This window comes from Lethenteron reissneri, unplaced genomic scaffold (genome assembly GCF_015708825.2).
Source record: "Lethenteron reissneri isolate LAM-NWPU_2019-01 unplaced genomic scaffold, ASM1570882v1 scaffold_1384, whole genome shotgun sequence".
NCBI classification, from domain to species: domain Eukaryota; kingdom Metazoa; phylum Chordata; class Hyperoartia; order Petromyzontiformes; family Petromyzontidae; genus Lethenteron; species Lethenteron reissneri.
This window is the reverse complement of record NW_026891096.1, coordinates 957-10438: the sequence shown is the minus strand read 5'-3', so window position 1 is coordinate 10438 and position 9482 is coordinate 957. Positions and strand designations below refer to the sequence as shown.

Below are 9482 nucleotides of genomic sequence, written 5' to 3'. Positions count from 1 at the left end.
GTTCCCAATGTTCCTCCGTGCTCGAAGGAGCCACGACGGAAACGACAGCCGTGTCAGCACCGTTCCATTCCACGTAACGCTTCGCGCGCAAAGGCGGCGTTTGTTGATCGCGCTCGTGCAGTCTGTCATCCCGCGAGCATCACCAATACGCGCCGACAGATGTGCCGTCCGTTGTCCAGTGCACACGAGGCGCTAGCTGCCCAACGCATTCGCGGCGACGCGGACAACTTCCCCTCCGCACGTCGGCGCCAGGAATTCTTCAGCGACGCGCTTTAAAATCCAACTCCATCCCGAGCCGAGCCACGCGATGGGAGGAGAGATGCGGGCACGTGCGTACATACGCAGCCTGCGATTCACGTCATATTCACGTTCGTTAGACCACAAGGCCTCGTGTTTTCTTCTTCTTCCCGAAAATGCCACCTTCTGAACCTATTTGGCGAAAGGAGGTGACCATCTCATAGGTCGAATCGAAATTCACGAACCCTTGGTATTCACTTCATTTAACCGCGTTTGCCATCATAATCTGATATGTACATCAGATAATGCACAGCACAGGTAAGTTAACACATTGTATGCACGAAAACCATCATTATATTTGGCTTTTCACATAATCTTCCAAATTTCCAGCTCTGAGAATTAAACATTTCGGTTTGATCGGCATACGATGAACATCTGTACAGCAGGACGTGCGATAGCGAAGTGTTGTGCGTGCTGGTCGTGTGGCGAGGAGATCACTTGAAGGGATCTCACAAGCAGCTGGATCCCATGTTCTTTCATTTCTAAATGTAAAACTCATTCCTTTAGGACTGACTTTTGTATTTAGTTTAAAAACTAATGTCGCTTACCCAGGTCACACTAGCAATAGAGGCATTCCTCTCAATCTCTCACCTAGTCCTCGATAAAAGTAGCCAGTGACCTCGTCGAGAGGCCGACAACACGAAGGCGACGCAGGCACCGAGTCCATCGACCTAACCCGGTCGACTTCAGGTGTCCACAGGCGTGTCCAGGTTGGGGGGCGGTGGGGGGGGGGCGTGGTGGCGGTGGCGGGGGTCGTGACCATAGCCGGTGTGGCGCACATTCAAACATCTCTCGGCGGAAGAAATGAAACGTCCGAGTTGGCAGCTCTCCTCCTGCCCACCGCCACCAACCCCCCCGGGCCCCGCCGCGTCACAGCCGCCTCAGGTTGCGCTTGCTCCGCTTGGTGCCGGGCAGCGCCTCCGACGGCCCCCGGCGCGCCGTCCGCGCGGGACTGCACGGGCGTGACCCGTGCCACGGGCACCAGCAGGTCGCGCAGAAGTCGTACGCGCACGACTCCCGCGTGCACAGCGCCCGCTCCTCCGCGCGGCGCAAGCGCGCCGGAGACTGGCAGCGCGGGCACTTGCGCAGCGACTCGTCGCTGTGGAGCGTGCGGCCCACCTGCGGCGGTGGACGGAGAGAGAAGGGCGCGATGACAAAGCGTTGAAGGGATATATTGTCGTGTCTGAAGTGGAGGCACCTAGTTTCTACTTCCTCTTGGTTCTTTCGGTAAAGTCACGTAGAAGGGAAGTAATAAAATAATAAAAATAAACATAATAAAATAATTCTTACGACGTTTCGGCCACAACGCAAGCAGCCGTCCTCAGGTGAAACCAGGTCTGTCGAGGCGACAGCGTCTGAATGAAACAGCACACGCGCTTGGAGCATGTATATAAGCTGGGTTGGAAGGGGGGGGAAAAAGGGCGTCTTGGCAAAAGAATTTGCATATCAAGAGGAATTTAGCATATTTATATTTATGGGAAATGCAGTTTCTACTTCCCCGTACCTGATAGAATTTAACATCGAGTATTCGAGTAAAAATAAATTAAGGTGAATTGACAATAACATTTCATGTTTCCCACAAGTACGTGTGGTTAATGCGGCTTGATGCCTTGCAGTGGGTATCTATTTGATATTTGAACATCCTAACACCTGTTTTATTGCCAGAATAGGGGAAAAGCTTATTCGTATTTTCCATCACATGACAGAATCACTATCGCCTTGCCCCCCCATCACAAGTGTCTCCATACCGCCACGAAGCGCTCGTGCTGGCTGCTCGCTCGGCTGCTCGCTGCCTGCCCATTCGTGGGCGACGGCGTCGCGAGGCTTTGGCCGGACGGTGCCAAGGGACTGCCCCTGGGCACCGGCTGGTGCCAACGTGCGTCAGCCACGTCGTCGCCCGCCCACGGGTTGGGCACGTTCTCCTGGGGAGGGAAGAGTCACGACGAGGTTACGCTCAAGCAGCCCGCAACGAACGTCTCCACTGCTGCCCCACTGCAATAGATTTCAGTGAATGGATCATGGGCTGAATATGGTCATTGGCTAATTGTCATGTGACCTTGTCCCCACTTTGACATCTCCAGGATAAATGAAGATTCCTAATGTATGCTTTAAGTAGAATGGGTTTAGTGCCACCTATGGAGCACTGTGCATGGTTACAGCTGACATCATGTTGCATTCAGATTTTGCCGTGTTGTACTGCGTTGTTAAAACACGGTTCTGAGAATTGATCACTTTCAATTCACATCAATAAGTGTAAAATGAGCTCAAGCCTCACGTAAATGACGTGACTTCTGCGTGGCCGCACACCAAGCGGCTGGAGTCGTAGACGCTCACTGGCCCCACACGTACCTTGTGCCAGATCACGGGCACCGATTTGGGAGTCAAGAGCCTCAGCGCCCGCCCCCAGTCCACGGCAGCGCGCCACACTGCGCTCACTTGGCACAACCTGCCGCAAGACACGTACCACTTAGCCACGTGTGCCTTTCACCTGTCCCCACAACAGAGTTAGCAGTCCCGAGTTGTGAGACTTTATTGGGCAAATAAATAGCAATATTGCTATTAGAAGTGGTGAAGTAGTAGCACAGGAGTAGGCACACTACACAATGAACCTGGCAGCAGATCATATACGTGAGAATCGATATCTCAAGCAGTCCTGGGGAGCCTTCACCAACCGGCACCGACCAGTGTGGTAATTTCTAGATTTGAAGCTTTCGTGACTGCAAGGATTCAAACTCTTAGTTCTTTCGGTAAAGTCACCATGTAGGTAAAAAAATGAAATTAAAATTAATAAAAATAAAATAATAAACATCACGACGTTTCGGAGGCAACACAAGTCTCCGTCATCAGGTGGGACCGTCACAGCCACATTTGCTGTAATGATACAGCAAATCTTTCGCTGTACTGACACAGCAAATCTTGCAGCCCATGTATTGATACAGCAAATCTGGCTGTGACGGTCCCACCTGATGACACAGTGTGGTAAAGTTATGGTACATTAACTGCTATGACCACAGGCAAGGGGAGCGAGCGAGTCTAAATGGCTCATTCCCGCTTGTGGCCAGAGCAGCCTCCGGAGGGTGTGGGCCCCACCACTTGCGTACCTGTCGTGGTCCGCCGCCGACAGGTAGCCAAGCAGCTGGCACACCACGCGCCTGAGGCCCTTCTCCTCCAGCGCGGCGATTATGTCGAGGAACTTGCAGCCCATCTCACGTCCAATGAGTTGCTTGAGCGAGGGGCTCTCCCTCAGGGCGACGGGCACGGAAGCGAGCGCCTGCTTCATCGCGTCGTTGAGCTGCGCCGGGCTGCCGTCGGGAAGAAACGGGAGAGCCAATCAGCACGCGGCAACGTTCAAACCACGTGGCACGTCCCAATGCGATTGTTCGGCGAGCAACCACCACAAGGACGGACGGCAGTGCCAGTCACCGCTTGGTTGGTTGTGTGTGTTTTTGCGAGACTAAACCTGCAAGTGGATTTTATAGTTTAATAGTACACACCAAAAATTAACCCGTAAAAACAACGTTTTTCACTATAAATCCTTTATATGCGTGGCATCGGTTTTATTTTATTATTCATTTCAGTTTTTCTTGAGTAAGAGTTTCATTTTTATCACATTGGTATTTTAAATTAAATATGAAAAAAAAAATTCCTAAAAAGTGTAAAATTTTGTAAAAAATGTTTCACGAAAATAAATTGTCACGCACAACGAGTCTGTGTGCAAAATGTCAGCTCGATTGGATCACGGGAAGTGGGTTAAAAAACGACCGAAAGATTTGCACGGTCGTAAGCGCGCAAGCAAGCAAGCAAGCAAGTGAACTTAATATAAAGGATTTAAAAATGTGAAGAATCATTACTAAAGCAGAGCCAGCGATGCTGACTGCGGCTGCCTTGTGCTTTTAGGGGCCTGATGTAGACGACTATTTTTTTTAGCGTTTACGTCTTTCTGGTGTAAGTTCTCTTAATCTGGTTTCCAAATCCCACATTTAAATGAAATAGTCTAGCAGAATTTAAACACTTTGAGAATGAAATATGGATATTGTGAAGCCCTCTGGATGCTATCCAAACTAAACAGTCGAGCACACCTGCTTGTGAAAGCACACTCAACACAAGACAGATGTTTTGTTTGCATGACCACCCCTCGACCCGCAGCAGTGATGCTTTGCAGGGTTAATAAAGGACGCTCCATATAAAACATAGATTGCTTCATTTAGTTGGCATTTACACAGCCATGGTGATTTGCTGAATATCATAATTCATTCATAATCAACGTTTATGGGTTTAGATCGCTGCGTTATTTATAAATGTGTCGTAACCCTCCACCACCCGACACGGCCAATCAGTAAAAAAGTGTCACGTTGACAGAAGACAAAATAGTTCACTGCTTTAGCCCACCGGTGTGTTGAAGCGTGAAACCACAACATTTACAATTTGAGTAGTACGACGTTTCGCTGGTAATTGCATCCAGCATCATCGGGCAATTCGCTTCAACACACCGGTGGGCTAAAGCAGTGAACTATTTGTCTTCTGTCAACGTGACACTTTTTTACTGATTGGCCGTGTCGGGTGGTGGAGGGTTACGACACATTAATAAATAACGCGATCTAAACCCAAAAACGTTGATTATGAATGATATTGGTCGCGAAAGCCTCCCACGTGTTAAATCACAATTGATGTTTCATGGTCTGATTATCTTCTCTTTTTACACGCTTTCATTTAACTCACACTGTCTCTTGTATCCTCAACTCTGTCTATTGCCGTATCCTCAAATCTTGTAACTCTATTTTACCCCACTTCCCAATGTGGTATCGACTGCAAACTGGGTATACGTATGTCATACTGATGACAATACTATATTCTAGCATTAAAAATATATATTTTTTAAACAATCTTTTGTATATCTTGTGTTTCGGCTTGGGTCTAATTGCCCACAATCAACTCACGTTGGCTGTAAATCACCACGGTCCCTTACGCCGTGGCAAGCTTCGGGGCCACTTCCTCGAGTCGTGAAGTTCTGCCATTACTCGTACGGTACATTTCATTAAAGCGTGTTTAAAAAAGAAGTGTTTTTAAATATCACTTGATTTAACTACCTCGTTTGGATTGCTTCAGACTTTTTTAGTACAATTATGTTGGCTCCGCTAACCTCAATGTAACAGCAGAAAATATTTAGCGTCGAATGTAAAGGGTCAATCCTGAAAGGTAGGATTCAATTCACGTATTTTTAGCATAAAAACTATCTCTATGTTAGGCGGCGACTGGGTGGCTCAGGTCAGAACTTGGAGCTGGAACTGCTGAGATCCTGGGGTTGTAATCCAGCCAGCTGCCTGTTATAAAACTGGGATCTCAAGGGCAGAGAGTTCCTGCTCTTGGTGGAAGAACCGAAGACTGTACAAAAAGACACAGCATAAAATTTGGTTGTTCACTAAATTTGACAATTCCAAGCACTGAGAATTCAAAATATTTTCAGTGATAGCACAGGTGGGAAAGTGCTGCCCCCAACTATGTGGACCAGAGGTAACTTTGTGGTATCTGATTCCGTGAGCTATTCGTTCACACAAAGAGGTGCATTGCTCAGCAAGTTACCAATGGATTATGTCTTATGACATGCCAAAAATAGCTCAATTGGGATAAAATGAGAAAATATAAAATACTATGTAAAAATATTGATCTGAATAGATGAAATGTGCTTAGAGTGGCCTCTCAAGAACACCCTGAAACAACATGAACAGCACCGGAGAGAGTCACGATGCCCTACGGGTACCTGTGCCTCCACGCCGACGTCGATGCTCGACCCGAAGCCCCCACAGGCGTGGCCTCCTGCAGGCCCTGACAGAACCGCCACGCCACCTCCTGCTGCAGCCTCAGGGCGGGCTGTGAGCACCGCATCGGCGCTCACCACGCCAGCGCGCGTGGGTGGCGTGGCATGGCGCGACACGCACGGGGGCGCCGTGTGCACGGCGGCGTTTCTCAAGGCGGGCACTGGCGACGCCGTCTCTCGCCGTGACCATCCTCCGCTGGCTGCGCGTGTTCACCAACTCGACGGCAGCTCGGCGACCCGGACGCCGCCGCCGCCTCCTCCGCGTGCCGCGCCACCTGTACGTTCGCCCGGCCGTCATCGACGTCCGACCGGGAGCCGCCTTCGCGGATGGTAGAGGGCTCTGCAAGCGGCCCAGTCTGCGGCTACGTGGCCACAGGTCCGGCGTGAGGTCGTCGCCCGAGCCGTCCAGGCTGCGCTCATCCGCGTCGTTGCCGCCCTCCGTAACGACGCTGGCCCCTTTCCGAGGAAAACGCAGCGAAAGCTGCCGTCGTCGTCGACCGCGGGGAGAGCCTGGCACCGCGTCCCTGCCAGCCCAGCGAGGGAGAGCACCGCAAGCCGCCGGGGGATGACGGGTCCAGGTTGAACGTGCGCGCGAGCGCCGTCACTGGCGTGCGGACCACGGAACTGGCGCCGCGCTCGCGGCCCCTGCGGTTTGGCTGCGGCGTCTTCAGGAATGGCGGCGGAGAGCGACGTCGACGCGCGGGCACCATCCAGAGAGTCGCGGCCGCTCGTGTCGCCGTCGTCGCCGTAGTCGAGGATGGAGGAGTTCGGCGTGAGTCTGATTCCAGAGTCTCGCTTCTCCGTAGTCGGCGAGAACAAGCTGGCGTCGGGGAGGGCAACGTGGCCGGACACGTCCGGTCGCCGCGTGCCCACGGCACCACCGCATTCTGTCCCCATGCCCACGCCGCTTTCGACGGGCCTCTGCCTTTTTGCCCAAAAGTTCATCCAGGGTGTTACGCTCCCCTGCAGCAAAGTTATGTCGGCCGGATTTTCGCCAAATCCGCAGAGTCCTCGTCTCGCTTCCAGCTGCTCGTCACAGCCGGCAGGAAGGGAGAGTCGTCCAAGTCCACGGATGTTCGGGACCACGCCGCCACGCTCGCGTCCGATCCCGGGCAACTTCTGACAGAGCTGCCCGGAGCATCCAACCCCTCGCCGCCTGCCTCACGGGACACCGTGCGTCGTCAGTGACGCTGGAGCCCAGGCCCGAGTCCTCGTGCACCGCCGCACGGTCCAGCGCACGCCTCTATAGTCACAGAAGCCCTCCTCGTCCTCCTCAAGGCCACTCGGATCCGTGTAGCTGCATGAATCGCTGTCGGTCCTGTCCGACTTGATGCCATCATCCTGTTGTGGCGCGGGAGACCGCTTTTGAGTGCCGAGGCCGCCGGTCTTGGCCACGGGGAGCTGCGTCACGGCCCTGGGGCTCACGCTGGACTCGCGCGTTCCCTCCACGGGTCAGTGCCGGCGAAGATTGCACGGCTGGGGACGTGGTGGGGCGGCCCGATGGGCCAGCCGGTCAGCCACTCAGGCCTCGATGACATTCTGGAGCACCCTCTCGTCCACGTTGCCTGAACAAAAATACAAAAGGCAACAAACGCGCTCGGGTTAACAAATGCGTAGCCATGTGAAAAAGTCAAATGCTTTTTAATCTGCTGTTCAGATTTACCCAAAACCAAACCAGGGGAGAAAGTTTTTTTATTTAACTTAACCCTGCAAATATCTAACTGCACAATAAACCGGTCTTAATATAATGCAGGCAGGTCGAGCGGTGCCATGAGCAAAGCCCCAAAAGCCCCACCGCTGTACGTTCAGATCGTTGCAGAGGTGAATCGCGATGCCGTTGCTCACCCATAGCAACACCACCCCGCTGCAGACCTTACGCCACGGGGTTTTTTTTTTGGCGCCTCAAATTTCAAATTCCGCGCCTCTGGGACGCGGGGGCTTGCCCGCGCAACGAGCACGATTACATTTTCGACAACAGACAAGGGTCCAACCAAACCCCTACCAGGCTACAATTCGCACTTGCTAGTGCACACAAGTCCGATTGGGCCAAGCGTCTGGGAGCGCGCGAGCCGACTGCGGTAGCCACTCACAACGCTGAGACGAGCAGCGGCTGAGTCAGAGTGAACTATCTTCTTGGTTTCTTCGCTTAAAGTGACGTCGAAGGGAAATAATAAAATAATAAAACATAATAAAATGCAATTCTCACGACGTTTCGGCCACAACGCAAGCAGCCGTCCTCAGGTGAAGAACAGGGCTGTCGGAAAGACAGCGCCCGATTTTTTATTATGTTATTTTATTTATTTTATTATTTCCCTTCTATGTGACTTTACCGAAAGAACCAAGAAGATGAATCCCTGCAGTCACGAAAGCTTTAAATCAGAGTGAACTACTTCAAGTGCAATAGATTTACTCTGCTTAGGCTTGATGATCAGTGCTGCAGAATACATTTCGCAGATCAGCTGCCAATGCGATAATTTATTTTCCGGATTTAAATGTCCTACGTGCTAATCAACTTACACGTCCATAATAGAAGATTTTTTTGGGTTAAATCGCGTAAATGTATACTTGTATAACTGCGGGGCCCAAGCCATATTTATATATGTTTACGCGATCTAACCTCCATTATAGACGATATTGGTCGCGAAAGCCTACGTGTTAAACTAACTTACACGTGGTCCCGATATCGGAGACCCCATTAATGTAATGCAACCATCGGCACAGAATGAAGCAGGTCAATAATGATGATAATCGGCGTGGTGGTGTTAGCGTTTGTATATTAATTGCTCCAGGGCGTGTTAAACAAAGCCACATCACCCGAATACTCAAGGATCGTAACCACGCTCTTGTAAACCGTTCAGGATTACAATATTACACGCGTTATGTACCAAACAGGGTCGACGCATTTATAAACCCACAATAATTTCCAATAATCTTCCTTCTCAAGGGACGATTTAATGGTGATTTTGGTCAAGAGCTGACTATCAAGCGTGTTGTGATTGGTGGGAAAAATTCAGTGATGTTTTCCCAATGTTTCTCTTATTTCAGTGGGGAGTTCATAAATGCATCATCCTATATTTTAGCCTATTCGTCTTTCAATCTGTTCGGGATTCTTTAATTTGCAAGAGGCTTCTTATGATGCTTTCAATCGAAATGAATAAATGCTGGCGCTTTCACTGCGACGATTCCATCACGAAAATTACATCATAAATGACGACAATGTAATCCACAAATCAATCAGGTACAAGTGATGTAAACATTTTTATTTAAAGCTTTCGTGACTGCAGGGATTCATATTCTTGGTTCTTTCGGTAAAGTCACGTAGAAGGGAAATAATAAAGTAATATAAGTATAAAAAATAAAAAAATTCTTG

At 50.5% G+C, this 9482-nt stretch overlaps 1 pseudogene; it reads right to left on the bottom strand.

Annotated features, from left to right (window-relative positions):
* Positions 1–1167: 1167 nt before the first annotated feature.
* LOC133362142 (F-box only protein 43-like) lies at positions 1168–7650 on the bottom strand (annotated as a pseudogene).
* Between the last annotated feature and the right edge of the window lie 1832 nt (positions 7651–9482).